Source organism: Cololabis saira, chromosome 5 (assembly GCF_033807715.1).
Source record: "Cololabis saira isolate AMF1-May2022 chromosome 5, fColSai1.1, whole genome shotgun sequence".
In the NCBI taxonomy this organism is placed as follows: Eukaryota; Metazoa; Chordata; class Actinopteri; order Beloniformes; family Belonidae; genus Cololabis; species Cololabis saira.
Window position 1 is genome coordinate 10,166,553 of NC_084591.1, and position 18,169 is coordinate 10,184,721.

The 18,169-nt window shown below is 44.6% G+C and overlaps 1 protein-coding gene across 2 annotated transcripts in view; it reads right to left on the reverse strand.

Annotated features, from left to right (window-relative positions):
• mgat4c (mgat4 family member C) overlaps positions 1–18,169 on the reverse strand; it is a 262,852-nt gene that overhangs the window by 215,935 nt on the left and 28,748 nt on the right. Inside the window, exon 1 of one of the 2 annotated variants that reach the window (XM_061722441.1) lies at positions 13,979–14,017. The exons of the other annotated variant lie outside the window; for it this stretch is intronic. The gene's annotated coding sequence lies outside the window, so the exon portion shown is untranslated. Of the gene's footprint in view, positions 1–13,978; positions 14,018–18,169 lie in introns of those variants that run through there. 2 annotated transcript variants of the gene reach the window in all.

The following is an 18,169-nucleotide window of genomic DNA, read 5'->3' on the forward strand; positions in this document are numbered from 1 at the left end:
CTTCTCATTTCTATTTGACCTACTGTGTTAGGAGAGACCAACATATCGATATTTAGTAATGTAAGTCTGGAGCTGTTTTTTCTAATTTTTTTAAATATTTGTAAGTTATAAATATTAGTAAAACCCTACTATTTTAATTATTACTTTTTCTGTAACCATTCTGCCAAGGTTGTAACCGGGCTGAGCTGGGAATATTTCTGACGTCACCACATTACAGGGAGCTGATTGGTCGGGGGGCGGGGCCGTCATCACCCTACTCGCCACTGATTGGTCGGGGGGTGGGGCCGTCATCACCCTACTCGCCACCGATTGGTCGGGGGGCGGGGCCGTCATCACCCTCCGCGCCACTGATTGGTCGGGAGGCGGGGCCGTCATCACCCTACTCGCCATCGATTGGTCGGGGGGCGGGGCCGGCAGACGTTTGAATCAGGAAGCGGGAGTCAGCGCGAGAGCGACTGGCGGCTCGTGGCGATTTTATTATAAAAAAGGGACAACCAATCAGAAGAAGGGGCTGGCCTAATTCAGGCCAAAGAAGCTCAAGGACTCATTGCAGAGTCCCTTGACACCACCTACGACTTCCTATGTCAAACCATTCAAAGTTTATAGCAGAAAAAAGGGACAACCAATTAGAAGAAGGGGCGGGGCTAATTCAGGCCAATGAAGGTCAAGGACTCCATACAGAATCTGATGACACCACCCACGACTCTCTATGTCAAACCATTCAAAAGTTATGGCAGAGAAAAGTATTCAAGGTGGCGCTGTTGAGCCGTTAGGCCACGCCCATTAATGCAAACCATGAAATATCAAATTTATCACCAGGCCTGGCTTGCATGCAAAATTTGGTGACTTTTGGAGAACTATCAAATATGGACCAATCACATGAAGGGGGGGCGCGCCTTTTGGCGTCTAGCGTCGCCACGGTAACACTTTTGAAAGAGAAAAGTAATGCGTGGTGTCGCAGGATGTAGACGCACATTTTGATGTATAACACACCTGGGTGCACGATACGGTTCGGGCTGAATTAACTCTCGAAGGAATGGCATAAATTTCGCCAAAATGACACAATTTATTCAAAATGGCCGACATCCTGTTCGGTTTTGGCCATGGCTCCAAGAGACTTTTCTTTAAGTTGTGCCATGATACAGGTGTGTAGCGATTTTCGTGCATGTACGTCAAACCGTATTGTGGGGCTTGAGGCACAAAGTTTTCCGGGGGGCGCTGTTGAGACATTTTGCCACGCCCATTAATGCAAACCATGAAATATCAAATTTATCTCCAGGCCTGGCTTGCGTGCCAAATTTGGTGCCTTTTGGGGAACTATCAAATATGGACCAATCAGATGAAGGGGGGGTGCGCTTGTTGGCGTCTAGCGTCGCCACGGTAACACTTTCGAAAGAGAAAAGTAATGCGTGTAGTCGCAGGATGGAGACGCACATTTTGATGTATAACACATCTGGGTTCACGATACGGTTCGGGCTGAATTAACTCTCGAAGAATGGCATATATTGCTCCAAAATTACGCAATTAATTCAGAATGTTCAAAATGGCCGACTTCCTGTTCGGTTTCGGCCATGGCGCCAAGAGACTTTTCTTTTAGTTGCGACATAATACAGGAGTGTACCGATTTTCGTTCATGTACGTCAAACCGTATTATGGGGCTTGAGGCACAAAGTTTTTTCTGTCGAACCAATCAGATGAAGGGTGGGCGCGCTTTTTGGCGTCTAGCGTCGCCACGGTAACGCTTTTGAAAGAGAAAAGTAATGCGTGTTGTCGCAGGATGGAGACGCACATTTTGATGTATAACACACTTGGGGGCACGTTACGGTTCGGGCTGAATTAACTTTCGAAGGAATGGCATAAATTTCGCCAAAATGACACGACTAATTCAAAATGGCCTACTTCCTGTTCGGTTTCGGGCATGACGCCAAGAGACTTTTCTTTCAGTTGCGCCATGATACAGGTGTGTACCGATTTTCGTGCATGTACGTCAAACCGTATCGTGGGGCTTGAGGCACAAAGTTTTCAAGGGGGCGCTGTTGAGCCATTTTGCCACGCCCATTAATGGAAACCATTAAATATCAAATTTTTCGCCAGGCCTGACTAGGGTGCAAAATTTGGTGACTTTTTGGGCATGTTAAGGGGGGCAAAAAGGCCTTCACTTTGTCAGGAAAATAATAATAATAATAATTAAAGCTGCAAGCAGCGATGAACGGGCCCTCGCACTCACGGCCACCGCCCCCCATAAGCATATCAGAAAAGACACCACCCACGACTTCCTATGTCAAACCATTTAAAAGTTATAGCAGAAAAAAGGGACAACCAATCAGAAGAAGGGGCGGGGCTAATTCAGGCCAATGAAGGTCAAGGACTCCATAAAGAATCTGATGACACCAGCCACGACTCTCTATGTCAAACCATTCCAAAGATATAGCAGAAAATCGGGACAACCAATCAGAAGAAGGGGCGGGGCTAATTAAGGCCAACGAAGCTCAACGACTCCATACAGAGTCCCATGACACCACCCACAACTTCCTATGTCAAACCATTCAAAAGTTATGGCAGAGAAAAGTATTCTAGGGGGCGCTGTTGAGCCGTTAGGCCACGCCCATTAATGCAAACCATGAAATATCAAATTTATCGCCAAGTCTGTCTTGCATGCAAAATTTGGTGACTTTTGGAGAACTATCAAATATGGACCAATCAGATTTCAAAATGGCCGACTTCCTGTTCGGTTTCGGCCATGGCTCCAAGAGACTTTTCTTTAAGCTGTGCCATGATACAGGTGTATAGCGATTTTCGTGCATGTACGTCAAACCGTATTGTGGGGCTTGAGGCACAAAGTTTTCCGGGGGGCGCTGTTGAGCCATTTTGCCACGCCCATTAATGCAAACCATGAAATATCACATTTATCGCCAGTCCTGGCTTGCGTGCCAAATTTGGTGCCTTTTGGGGAACTATCAAATATGGACCAATCAGATGAAGGGGGGGTGCGCTTGTTGGCGTCTAGCGTCGCCACGGTAACACTTTTGAAAGAGAAAAGTAATGCGTGTAGTCGCAGGATGGAGACGCACATTTGTACGTATAACACATCTGGGTTCACGATACGGTTCGGGCCGTATTAATTCTCGAAGGAATGGCATATATTGCTCCAAAATTACGTGATTAATTCAGAATGTTCAAAATGGCCGACTTCCTGTTCGGTTTCGGCCATGGCGCCAAGAGACTTTTCTTTAAGTTGCGACATGATACAGGTGTGTACCGATTTTCGTTCATGTACGTCACACCGTATTCTGGGGCTTGAGGCGCAAAGTTTTTTCGGTCTGAACCAACCAGATGAAGGGTGGGCGCGCTTTTTGGCGTCTAGCGTCGCCACGGTAACGCTTTTGAAAGAGAAAAGTAATGCGTGTTGTCGCAGGATGAAGACGCACATTTTGATGTATAACACACTTGGGGGCACGTTATGGTTCGGGCCGTATTAACTGCCGAAGGAATGGCATAAATTGCGCCAAAGTGACACGATTAATTCAAAATGGCCGACTTCCTGTTCGGTTTCTCGACATGACGCCCAGAGACTTTTCTTTAAGTTGCCCCATGATACAGGTGTGTACCGATTTTCGTGCATGTACGACAAACCGCATTGTGGGGCTTGAGGCACAAAGTTTTCAAGGGGGCGCTGTTGAGCCATTTTGCCGCGCCCATTAATGCAAACCCTTAAATATAAAATTTTTCGCCAGGCCTGACTTGCATGCAAAATTTGGTGACTTTTTGGGCACGTTTAGGGGGGCAAAAAGGCCTTCCTTTTGTCAGAACAATAAGAAGAAGAAGAAGAAGAAGAACTAGAAAATTTCTGGAAATTTTGATATGGGCATGCCCTACCGCCCATTTGTCCCCTCTTGCTGCTTTGGTTTGGGGCTGTAGTGGTTGTGTTTAGGGTGGTTCTATGTCAGTTTGAGGTGTTTTTACGCTTGTATTTCATTCATTCCTGTGCTCCCAATAGTTATTAATGGGGCGCGCTTTTTGGCATCTAGCGTTGCCACGGTAACGCTTTTGACTGAGAATAGTAATGCCCATCGAGGCAAGATGGAGACGCATCTAACGATGTACGCCATGCATGGGTGCATGTTCCGGTTCAGGCTACGTTAACGGATAGGTTTTTTTTTTCACTGTGGTACAAAATCCCATCCGAATGAATGGGGCCTTTTGGCCTGGATTTTGACATAAAATTTCCTTAAATCCCAGCTTCATGAAATTTGAGTATGTTGAAGTCCACAGCGTGCCGAGTCGGGAAACATTTGTACGATGTCTCTACGATAACCTGTTACCTAGCAACAAGCGTCCAAAGTCAAACGGAAATTAAAAAAAAAAAAGAAAGGTCAATATCGCAAAAACTTTAAAAATTGGCATAATGAGGTTGTAGGGTCCGTATGTGCCAATCAGGCCGAGTGTTTGAAAGTTTGAACGATGTCTCTACGATAAAGTCCGGCTGAGCAATAAGCGTCTGAATTTTCGCCTTTTTTTTTGCTTTTTGGCATCTAGCGTTGCCACAGTAACACTTTTGACTGAAAAAAGTAATGCACATTAAGGCACGATGGAGACGCATCCAACGATATATGCCATGCATGGGTGCACGTTCCGGTTCGGGCAGCATTAACAGATTGTTTATTCACATGGTCCCCCATACAAATGCATTGGTTTTTGTTGCCATGGTAACAAGCCCCATAGGATAGAATGGGACAATTTGGCTTTAATATCTCAAAAGCTGTAAACGACAGCGTAATGAGACCTCAGTATGTTGTAGTCCACATCAAGCTGAGTCTTTTAACGTTGGAACCAAGTCTCTGCGATACCGTGTTGCCGCGCAACAAGCATCCGAAGTTCCGTTAGCATCAAAATGAACAATGTGGAATATCTCAAAAACCGTAATAGCAAGCATGACGAGACTAAAATATGTTGCAGTACAAAGCGTCCCGGGTTGGTCAATGTTGTAATGATGTCTGTACGATAAACCGTTGCCTAGCAACAAGCGTCCAAAATAAAAGTGATTTTTTTTTTAAATTGAAAGTTAAATATCGCAAAAACCGTAATAACTAGCATGATGAAGTTGTATGGTCCTTTAAAGACTATCGAGCCGAGTGTTTCAAAGTTTGAACGATGTCACTACGATAAAGTTCGGCCGAGTAATAAGCGCGGGAATTTTCGCCTTTGTTTTTGCTTTTTGGCAACTAGCGTTGCCACGGTAACCCCTATTACGGAGAAAAGTAATGCCCATCGAGGCAAGATGGAGACGCATCCAACGATGTATGTCATGCATGGGTGCACGTTGCGGTTCGGGCCGCATTAACGGACGAAAAAAAGTGCGGAATAAGAATAATAATAATAACTAGAAAATTTCTGGAAATTTTGATATGGGCATGCCCTACTGCCCATTCGTCCCCTCTCGCCGCTTTGGTTTAGGGCTGTAGTGGTTGTGTTCGGGGCAGTTCTATGTCAGTTTGAGGTGTTTACGGTTGTATTGCATTCATTCCTGTGCTCCCAATAGCTATTAATGGGGCGCGCTTTTTGCCGTCTAGCGTCCCCACTGTAACGCTTTTGACTGAGAAAAGTAATGCCCATCGAGTCACGATGGAGAAGCATCTAACGGTGTATGCCGTGCATGGGTGCACGTTCCGGTTCAGACTACGTTAACGGATAGGGTTTTTTTCCACCGTGGTAAAAAAAAACCATCCGAATGAATGGGGCCATTTGGCATGGATTTTACATTAAAGCTTCCTTAAATCACAGCTTCATGAAATTGGAATATGTTGAAGATCACAGCTTGCCGAGTCGGGGAACATTTGTATCATGTCTCTACGATAATCTGTTGCCTAGCAACAAGCATCCAAAGTCAAACGGAAATTAAAAAAAAAAAGAAATGTCAATATCGCAAAAACTTTAAAAGTTGGCATAATGAGGTTCTAGGGTCCGTTAGTGCCAATCAGGCCGAGTGTTTGAAAGTTTGAACGATGTCTCTACAATAAAGTCCGGCCGAGCAATAAGCGTCTGAATTTTCGCCTTTTTTTTTGCTTTTTGGCATCTTGCGTTGCCACGGTAACACTTTTGACTGAGAAAAGTAATGCCCATTGAGGCACGATGGAGACGCATCCAACGATATATGCCATGCATGGGTGCACATTGCGGTCCGAGCAGCATTAGGTTTTTGTTGCCATGGTAACAAGCCCCATAGGATAGAATGGGACAATTTAGCTTCAATATCTCCAAAGCTGTAAACGACAGCGTAATGAGACCTCATTATGGTGTAGTCCACATCAAGCTGAGTCTTTTAACGTTGGAACCAAGTCTCTACGATACTGCGTTGCCGTGCAACAAGCATCCGAAGTTCCGTTAGCATCAAAATGAGAAGAGTGAAATATCTCAAAAACCGTAATAGCTAGCATGACGAGACTAAAATATGTTGCAGTACAAAGCGTCCCGGGTTGGTCAATGTTGTAATGATGTCTGTACGATAAACCGTTGCCGAGCAACAAGCGTCCAAAATAAAAGTGATTTTTTTTTTAAATTGAAAGTTAAATATCGCAAAAACCGTAATAACTAGCATGATGAAGTTGTATGGTCCTTTAAAGACTATCGGGCCGAGTGTTTCAAAGTTTGAACGATGTCTCTACGATAAAGTTCGGCCGAGCAATAAGCACGGGAATTTTCGCCTTTTTTTTTGCTTTTTGGCAACTAGCGTTGCCACGGTAACCCCTATTACTGAGAAAAGTAATACCCATCGAATCACGATGGAGACGCATCCAACGATGTATGCCATGCATGGGTGCACGTTGCGGTTCGGGCCGTATTAATGGACGAAAAAAAGTGCGGAATAATAAGAATAATAATAAGAAAAGGGAAACCTTTTCTAGATACTAATATATCGCCTTCATTTTCATGTTTTTCCTCATTTTTTCGGGCGTGTTTTATTTTTTGGGGATTTTTTTTTTCCACATCCGAGCGGGGTCATGCTGTACACCCGCTGGTGTGACGTGGGACTTTTGCGACTTTAGCTTGTTAGCAGCATTGCACTTTGGGCCATTCTGGACAATTGCAATATGGTCATGCCATTACTTGGCATGCCCATAATAAGAAAAGGGAAACCTTTTCTAGATACTAATATATCGCCTTCATTTTCATGTTTTTCCTCATTTTTTCGGCCGTGTTTTACTTTTTGGGGATTTTTTTTTTCCACATCAGTGCGGGGTCATGCTGTACACCCGCTGGTGTGCAGTGGGACTTTTGCGACTTTAGCATGCTAGCAGCATTGCCCTTTGGGCCATTCTGGACGATTGCAATATGGTCATGCCACTACTTGGCATGCCCATAATTAAAGCTGCAAGCAGCGATGAACGGGCCCTCGCACTCACGGCCACCGCCCCCCTTAAGCATATCAGAAACGACACCACCCACGACTTCCTATGTCAAACCATTCAGAAGTTATAGCAGAAAATCGGGACAACCAATCAGAAGAAGGGGCGGGGCTAATTCAGGCCAATGAAGGTCAAGGACTTCATAAAGAATCTGATGACACCACCCACGACTCTCTATGTTAAACCATTCCAAAGTTATAGCAGAAAATCGGGACAACCAATCAGAAGAGGGGGCGGGGCTAATTAAGGCCAACGAAGCTTAAGGACTCATTACAGAGTCCCATGACACCACCCACAACTTCCTATGTCAAACCATTCAAAAGTTATGGCAGATAAAAGTATTCTAGGGGGCGCTGTTGAGCCGTTAGGCCACGCTCATTAATGCAAACCATGAAATATCAAATTTATCGCCAACTCTGGCTTGCATGCAAAATTTGGTGACTTTTGGAGAACTATCAAATATGGACCAATCACATGAAGGGGGGGCGCGCCTTTTGGCGTCTAGCGTCGCCACGGTAACAGTTTTGAAAGAGAAAAGTAATGCGTGGTGTCACAGGATGTAGACGCACATTTTGATGTATATCACACCTGGGTGCACGTTACGGTTCGGGCTGAATTAACTGCCGAAGGAATGGCATAAATTTCGCCAAAATGACACAATTTATTCAAAATGGCAGACATCCTGTTTGGTTTTGGCCATGGCTCCAAGAGACTTTTCTTTAAGTTGTGCCATGATACAGTTGTGTAGCGATTTTCGTGCATGTACGTCAAACCGTATTGTGGGGCTTGAGGCACAAAGTTTTCCGGGGGGCGCTGTTGAGCCATTTTGCCACGCCCATTAATGCAAACCATGAAATATCAAATTTATCGCCAGGCCTGGCTTGCATGCCAAATTTGGTGCCTTTTGGGGAACTATCAAATATGGACCAATCAGATGAAGGGGGGGTGCGCTTGTTGGCGTCTACCGTCGCCACGGTAACACTTTTGAAAGAGAAAAGTAATGCGTGTAGTCGCAGGATGGAGACGCACATTTTGATGTATAACACACCTGGGTTCACGATACGGTTCGGGCTGAATTAACTCTCGAAGGAATGGCATAAATTGCGCCAAAGTGACACGATTAATTCAAAATGGCCGACTTCCTGTTAGGTTTCGGGCATGACGCCAAGAGACTTTTCTTTAAGTTGTCCCATGATACAGGTGTGTACCGATTTTCGTGCATGTACGTCAAACCGTATCGTGGGGCTTGAGGCACAAAGTTTTCAAGGGGGCGCTGTTGAGCCATTTTACCACGCCCATTAATGCAAACCATTAAATATCAAATTTTTCACCAGGCCTGACTTGGGTGCAAAATTTGGTGACTTTTTGGGCATGTTAAGGGGGGCAAAAAGGCCATCACTTTGTCAGAAGAAAAAAAAAAATAATAATAATAATTAAAGCTGCAAGCAGCGATGAACGGGCCCTCGCACTCACGGCCACCGCCCCCCATAAGCATATCAGAAACGACACCAGCCACGACTTCCTATGTCAAACCATTCAAAAGTTATAGCAGAAAAAAGGGACAACCAATCAGAAGAAGGGGGGGGCTAATTCAGGCCAATGAAGGTCAAGGACTCCATACAGAATCTGATGACACCACCCACGACTCTCTATGTCAAACCATTCCAAAGTTATAGCAGAAAATCGGGACAACCAATCAGAAGAAGGGGTGGGGCTAATTCAGGCCAATGAAGGTCAAGGACTCCATACAGAATCTGATGACACCACCCACGACTCTTTATGTCAAACCATTCAAAAGTTATGGCAGAGAAAAGTTTTCTAGGGGGCGCTGTTGAGCCGTTAGGCCACGCCCATTAATGTAAACCATGAAATATCCAATTTATCACCAAGTCTGGCTTGCATGCAAAATTTGGTGACTTTTTGAGCACTATCAAATATGGACCAATCAGATGAAGGGGACGAGCGCTTTTTCGCGTCTAGCGTCATCACCCTACTCGCCACCGATTGGTCGGGGGGCGGGGCCGTCATCACCCTACTCGCCACTGATTGGTAGGGGGGCGGGGCCGTCATCACCCTACTCGCCACTGATTGGTCGGGGGGCGGGGCCGGCAGACGTTTGAATCAGGAAGCGGGAGTCAGCGCGAGAGCGACTGGCGGCTCGCGGCGATTTTATCATTAAAAAAAGGACAACCAATCAGAAGAAGGGGCGGGGCTAATTAAGGCCAACGAAGCTTGAGGACTCATTACAGAGTCCCATGACATCACCCACAACTTCCTATGTCAAACCATTCAAAAGTTATGGCAGATAAAAGTATTCTAGGGGGCGCTGTTGAGCCGTTAGGCCACGCCCATTAATGCAAACCATGAAATATCAAATTTATCGCCAAGTCTGGCTTGCATGCAAAAAATGGTGACTTTTGGAGAACTATCAAATATGGACCAATCAGATGAAGCGCGCGCTTTTTCACGTCTAGCGTCGCCACGGTAACACTTTTGAAAGAGAAAAGTAATGCGTGTAGTCGCAAGATGGAGACGCACATTTTGAGGTATAACACACCTGGGTGCACGTTACGGTTCGGGCCGTATTAATTGCCGAAGGAATGGCATAAATTGCGCCAAAATTACACAATTAATTCAAAATAGCTGACTTCCTGTTCGGTTTCGGCCATGGCTCCAAGAGACTTTTCTTTAAGTTGCGACATGATCCAGGTGTGTACCGATTTTCGTGCATGTACGTCAAACCGTATTGTGGGGCTTGAGGCACAAAGTTTTCCGGGGGGCGCTGTTGAGCCGTTTTGCCACGCCCATTAATACAAACCATGAAATATCAAATTTATCGCCAGGCCTGCCTTGCATGCAAAATTTGGTGACTTTTGGGGAACTATCAAATATGGATCAATCAGATGAAGGGGGGGCGCCCCTTATGGCATCTAGCGTCGCCACGGTAACACTTTTGAAAGAGAAAAGTAATGCGCGTAGTCGCAGGATAGAGACGCACATTTTGATGTATAACACACCTGGGTGCACGTTACGGTTCGGGCCGTATTAATTCTCAAAGGAATGGCTCATATTGCTCCAAAATTACGCGATTCATTCAGAATGTTCAAAATGGCCGACTTCTTGTTCGGTTTCGGCCATGGCGCCAAGAGACTTTTCTTTAAGTAGCAACATGATAAAGATGTGTACCGATTTTCGTGCATGTACGTCAAACCGTATTGTGGGGCTTGAGGCGCAAAGTTTTTTCTGTCTGAACCAATCAGATCAAGGGGGGGTGCGCTTTTTGGCATCTAGCGTCGCCACGGTAACGCTTTTGAAAGAGAAAAGTAATGCGTGGTGTCGGAGGATGGAGACGCACATTTTGATGTATAACACACCTGGGTGCACGTTAAGGTTCGGGCCGTATTAACTGCCGAAGGAATGGCATAAATTGCGCCAAAATGACACAACTAATTCAAAATGGCCGACATCCTGTTCGGTTTCGGGCATGACGCCAAGAGACTTTTCTTTAAGTTGTGCCATGATACAGGTGTGTACCAATTTTCGTGCATGTACGTCAAATCGTATCGTGGGGCTTGAGGCACAAAGTTTTCCGGGGGGCGCTGTTGAGCCATTTTGCCACGCCCATTAATGCAAACCATGAAATATCAAATTTTTCGCCAGGCCTGACTTGCATGCAAAATTTGGTGACTTTTTGGGCATGTTTAGGGGGGCAAAAAGGCCTTCCTTTTGTCAGAAAAATAATAATAATAAAAAAAAAAAAAATAATACAAAGAATTCCTGCAAATACAATAGGGCCTTCGCACTGCAAGTGCTCGGGCCCTAAAAATTCCTGCAAATACAATAGGGCCTTCGCACTGCAAGTGCTCGGGCCCTAATAATAATAATAATAATAATAAAAATTCCTGCAAATACAATAGGGCCTTCGCACTGCAAGTGCTCGGGCCCTAATAAAATAAGCAAAATAATTTTAAAAAATGAACGTCACATGATCAAATTAAGGTCAGCTCCTACATTTGATGTTTTCTGGTCACAACTCCGTTTACCGGCATGAAAAAACGCTTTTTTACTGGTTAGCTGAAGCTAAAGTGCCGCCGGAAAATGGTTCCTACCAAAGACACTATCTTTTTTAGTTCCACCCGCCATAGAAAGGTTCCTTTCGTGATTAGACTTTGTTAATGTAATAAAAATATGTAATTTAGTGTGAAACATTACTGTTTTATCCAAATGTGTTATTTTTAACACATTTGGATAAAATGCAGTGCATTTTATTTAATATTTTGTAATTTTGTTGGACTGTAAGAGTAAACAGGCCTTTTTATTTTGAATAATTTAATTCTATATTTTCATTTTACTCTGCAAAACTGTGTTGAATAAACTATATTATGAACTATTTTTTATATTAATTTGATACATTATGGTTTGATTAATAAAAACAGAAAAATAATCGTTAGAGTAATCGTCCAATTACTCGTCAAAGCAGAGACGTTGATGACTTGATGGACGGAAAACAATCACACGTTCAGACAAACAGACTTTGTAATTCAGCTCAATTAAAAGCGAGGAGTCTACCTAACCATGAAATATCTAGAGAACTGAATACGCGAGGCACATTTATGGTTCGCAGATGAACATTTTTATCAGCTTTTCTCCGTCTTTGTTTCTTTTCTATTTGAATATTTCCATTCATCAGGTTCAGAACCTTCTTTCACAGCCGAGCTGTGATTAAACAGCCGCGGCAGCATTCGACTAATCAATACAGAGAGAAAAGCATTTTTTTTTTTGTCTGAAAACGTATTACTTTGGCTGAATAGCTGCTGTGTACTTTAACAGTGTCAAAAACTGCAATTACTCCAGAGAGGAGGAGGCTTTTATTTGGGCACCTGAATGGGATTTGGCAGGCTGACAGTCATTTATTTGCTTTTGTGCCGTGAACAAAATGCTAATTTGAGCTGCGTTTACAAAGTTCTAAATTCATTACAGTTGGACACGGGCACAAAGAAAGAAAGAGCCTCGTGCTTCAGTAAATAACTGCAGAAAGACACGTTAAAGGTTCTGACTCATAACAGAGAGTGCAGCTAAGAGCGCTAGCAGCTAGTATTAACCTCGCACCAAAGATGAGGCACACGAACGAGGAGGAGACGGCTTCGAGGAACGATTTTGAAGAAGATTGAGAAGTCCAGAAAGCACAAGGACATTCTTACGTAGCTAGAAAACAAGGCCAGTTACCCGGTTACTAACGAACGCCTCCCTGGTACGGGAGCAGACGATGCAGACGGATGTACATTGACAGTGAAAGATCCTTGTGTTCTTTTGTCTGGTGCACCATAAGAAAACCAGTGAACAGAATCAAATGTTAAGACAAGCCTTTATTATATCATGGACAATATTTTCCAGCTGGAGGTTTTACACTTTTCTCAAACCACAGAGGTAGGAGAGAAAATGCACCCGGTTGTCATCGATCCAGCCGTATTTGTACTAAAAAGGGAGGTGTTCTTTACGATATAGGTGCAGATGTTGAAGCTTATCTGTGAAAACATCTGTGTTTAAAAATACCTAAACATGTCACACTTTCAGCCATATATATATATCCTGCTGATTGTTTCTTACTTGAGATGTTAACTTAGCAAACACCTAAGATCACTAAAACAGTGAGAAAAACAGTCAGTTTTAAAAAATCCGTTTCTCTTCTTTGTCTTCACCTAAAGAAGAACTCAGCTAAACAATCTAGTCCTACAAACCAGGTTGTGTTCCTGCATTGAGAGTAACTGAGAAAAGTCGTGTTCGGACTAACTCGGGAAAAAAAGCTTTTAGTTTCTCTGCACCCTCTGCGTGGAATACCTTAAAAAAATGAACTGAAAATGCCTGAACTGGTTTCTTTTGAAGCCTTTCGCTCACTTTCTGAAAAAATGACAACGGGAATCCTTTCGGCAGTGCCTGTGTTTTTAAATTACATGTGCCTGTGTTCTTAAATTTAAAATTATCTCTGAAGTTGTTTTTTACATATTATTGAAGTCACCACTATTGCACTTTATTCGCTAACAGTTTGCACTCTCATTTTAATGTTTATTACGTGATTGCTGTTATTTGTGTGTGGACGTGTGCTGCTCCTTCCTTGGCCAGGTCACCCTTGGAAAAGAGGTCTTGACCTCAATGGGTTTTTTATCTGGATAAATAAAGGTGAAATAAAAAAAAAAAAACACCGGTGTAGAATCTTTCAAACCTTCAAACCTTCCTATTGTTAGGATTTTATGAAATAAAATCCTAACAATAGGAAAAACAAAACAAACATTACAAAAAAACTATGCAAAACTAAGACTCAGAAAAACTGAAAATCTGAACAAATGAGCTTCATGTGCAAAACATGCAACAAGGACTACGTCACATGAAAGGGAAAAGGCTCAAACTTCAACAAAACACAGTTCCGACACTAAGCACATTACAAAACTGGTGCCTTTGGAAATTAGAAACAACAGCAACCAAATTGGTTTTCATAAGCAAAAATGAGGTGCGGTCAGTTTTCAAGCAGCAAGTATGTTTTGATCACGATAAAAACACGAGTGTAGACTGAAACTCACATGAAACGTGGACCAAACAGAACCGACACAACGGGCCGGTTAGTGCAGGGTGTTTGTTTGGCAGGTGGAACGGATGAGGGTGATGAGGAGAAGTGAGGCATGCTGGGAGTTGTAGTCAGGACTGGTGGGCAGAAGGCTGACCCTGGTAGCGTGGGAACAGCAGGCAGGACGTGTGCACATTGATGTGTGGAGATTAGACCAGATCAAACTTTACTGATCCCACGGCAGCACAGAAACAACACAAATGTGCAGAGAATCAAATACTGGATGTAAAAATCTGCAATATAGCAAATAGAAGATAAAGACGTCGGCTACACAGATAATAACTGGAGGGTTTGGATCTGATCACACCTGGAGACTTTGATGCCAGGGGATCAGGTTTGAAGTTCTTAACGGGTCCAGTGACCAGAAGTGGTCTGGGAGCGTCTACAAGCCTCGGAAAAGTTTAATATCCCTTAAAGGTATTGTGACATGAAAAACACATTTTTCTTGATTTTGTGTGTCTTGACATCAATTACACCCAAAAAACAACGAACTTTTAACATTCAGTGTATTGTGTGCTTTCTGGGATTTTCAGCATAACTATGCAAAAACGGCGCATCTGGTTTGCTGGCGGGTCGTTACGTATAGACCCGCTAAATCACCGCCCCCTCCACCCAGCTCCCTGCCTCCTCTCCTCTCCTCTCCATAAAGGCTGATTTATGGTTCCGCGTTACACTGACGCAGAGCCTACGGCGTAGGGTTACGCGGCGACGCGCACCATACGCTGACCCTACGGCGTAGGCTCTGCGTCGATTTAACGCGGAACCATAAATGAGGCTTAACACGGAGCTGTTTAGAGCCTATTTTGTTCTAATCACCGGAGGAAAACTGCTAAGAAGACCCGCGGCCACTGACTGGACTTAAGATAAGGGGACTGCTGCTTGCATGCCTTTATTTTTATGATTGTTTGCTGTGGTTCGCCCTCCTGCTTTTGCGTGCATGCTTCGCCTGTCGCTCCCAGCTTAACTCTCCGACGCCGCTGTGAGCGTATGGCTGGAGGAGGAGGAGGATTGGAGGAGGAGCGGAGCAATGATTGACAGGAAAGGGGGAAAAGGAAGCGTTTTTCACGGCGCAAAAAAACACTGTAATAAAAAGCCAGGAAAAGAGTACTAGAGTGAAGTTTTTCTTGTTACACTCTTTTAGACACATTTGAGGGATGTTGGCCAAGACTTTTAATAGTGTTAAAAGCATGTTAAAAATGATGTCAGGTTAAATTGATATCAGATGTTAATTAATCAGCTGAGAGGAAGGCGAAAAAATGAAAAGGCTTTCGGAGGAAGACGATGATGCAGCTTAAGAGAACAAACACAAATAAAAGACACATTAAAACAGATGCTGCCAGCAGCTCCAACAGCAGCGCCACTGATTCTGGGGACGAACCGAGGAACCAAACCAGAGGAACCAAACAGAGGAATCAAACCGGAGGAAACAAAGCAGAGGAACCAAACAGAGGAACCAAACAGAGGAACCAAACAGAGGAACCAAACCAGAGAAAACAAACCGAAGAAAACAAGCTAGAAGAACCAAACCGGAGGAAACAAACCGAAGGAAACAAACCGAAGGAAACAAACCAAAGAAACCAAACCGGAGGAAACAAACCGGAGGAAACAAATCGGAGGAAACAAACCGGAGGAAACAAACCAAAGAAACCAAACCGAAGGAAACAAACCGGAGGAAACAAACCAAAGAAACCAAACCGAAGGAAACAAACCGGAGGAAACAAATCGGAGGAAACAAACCGGAGGAAACAAACCGAAGGAAACAAACCAGAGGAACCAAACCTGAGAAAACAAGCTAGAAGAACCAAACTGGAGGAACCAAACCTCCCGGCCGAGTTTGCATCTTGCCGTTCTTCTGTCTGCCTGTATTCATAGTTTATAACTCGTCGCCGGCTACAAATCACAGAGAACACAATAAAAGATCAACTTAATCCTACTTAAAGCCCCCCTCTGTAGCAATACCACTTCTGACCACACGGAGGACACCCATCACAAGAAGAGGAGTCAGTTCCTCCTTGAACCACTAGGGGGCCGGTTCTCCGTCAGACACATTTAAAGCCCAGAACAGATAACGGTTTTGGTCTCCAGAGCTGGATTTCACCTCCATCACAACTGTAAGGTGACATATTTGTGCGTAATTAGGGGCGTGGTCTTTTGAGTGACAGTCCATGACATCAAACGACTAGCTGTCACTCTAGCGCTTTTCCACCTTTGGTGAACTTTACCTCCGACTTAAACGTGCATCATCACCGTTACTTTAATGTTGATGTGTCTTAAGGACTATTACTGACACTAAGAGTTGGTTGGTCAGCAAAGGATTCTGGGAAGAATCTTAGCAAAGCTACTGTCTTCCCCCCAGACTGGAGACCGCTAGCCGGGGCTATCCAGGGGACGGACCACCTCCAGGACGTCAGCTTTCACCACTTCCTCCAGTTCAGAGATCTTTAAATAGGACCCTCCCAGGTTGACCAACAAGACCACTCGCCAAAGCATAGCCTAGTATGCTAGGACAGCCAAGCATAGCCTAGTATGCTAGGACAGCCAAGCATAGCCTAGTATGCTAGGACAGCCAAGCATAGCCTAGTAGGCTAGGACAGCCAAAGAATAGCTTAGTAGGCTAGGACAGCCAAGCATAGCCTAGTAGGCTAGGACAGCCAAGCATAGCCTAGTAAGCTAGGACAGCCAAGCATAGCCTAGTAGGCTAGGACAGCCAAAGCATAGCCTAGTAGGCTAGGACAGCCAAAGCATAGCCTAGTAGGCTAGGACAGCCAAGCATAGCCTAGTAGGCTAGGACAGCCAAAGCATAGCCTAGTAGGCTAGGACAGCCAAGCATAGCCTAGTAGGCTAGGACAGCCACAGCATTCAGCTTCTCCCGTCCAAGAGAAGGTACACTTTTCCCTGTAGGGCCAAAACAAACAGGTACCTCAGGTCATTTATCCCATCTGCGGTAAAGTTTTTAAACAGCCTTTAAGCCGCGTTTATACTTGCAGTTCAGAACGCGTACGCGAGACGCAGGATACGCGTGACGTCACGTCTCGCGTATCCTGCGTATCCTGCGTACATTTGACGCGTCGACGTGCACGTTCTCAAAAAGACACTGAACGCGTACGCGACCTGCAGTTCTCGCTCTGGCCGCTAGTATCGCTGTTCCCGGTCTGATCCCGGCTGGCACGATTATGCTGCTCTCCCCTGGAGAAAGTTCCCCGTGCATATATTTATGCAATATTTAACTTCCCCCCAGGGTTTCCGTTGTCCGGTAAAATATGCCGAAGTCCGGTATTTTATAATCTCTCCGGTCAAAATACTCACTGGTGCTGCGGGACTAGAGTCCCCGGGAGTACCGCGGATGGCGAGCCCCCGGCCGCCGAGCCCCGGCCGCCGAGCCCCGGCGACCGAGCCCCGGCGACCGAGCCCCGGCGACCGACCCCCGGCGACCGAGCCCCGGCGACCGAGCCCCGGCGGAGGTACGCGCCGAGCCTCGGTGCCTCCCGGAGCCGGGAGGAAGCGGAGCCGGGAGCCAGGAGTCAATTGACGGGACTTATTTTATTTTAAATACTCTGTTTTTCAATAAAAATACTATTGAATGACTTGGAATCATATTAGGAACAATACATTTTTTGACCATGTTAATCTTTCTTATATATTGACATCTACTTCTCCATATGAACCTAAAATTAACTGGATTTATTGTTTCGTCATTCTTGTTGAGATGGGTGAGGAGAATGCTGGATAAATTAGTCTGGAAAGACTATCCACTTTTGATAATAAGCAATAATAATAAGATAAGATAAAATAGTCCTTTATTACTCCCTCAACGGGGAAACTCACGTAGCAGAAGTACACACACACACACACACACAGGGAAGGGGGTAAAACAGTAATATAAATAAGTAATACACATTAAAAAAAGAGTAATAATAATAATAATAATGTTATGGTTTTCTTTAGCTTCCTTCTAGGCACCCAGAGCTTTACAGAGATCATTATTCATTCACACACATTCTCCCCGGTGGTAGCTCCGTCTGTAGCCGCAGCTGCCCTGCAGACTGACGGGAGCGTGGCTGTCATATCGCGCCAAACGGCCCCTCCGACCACCACAAACATTCATACACACTCATACACATTCACACGATGTTATAATCTCCTACAT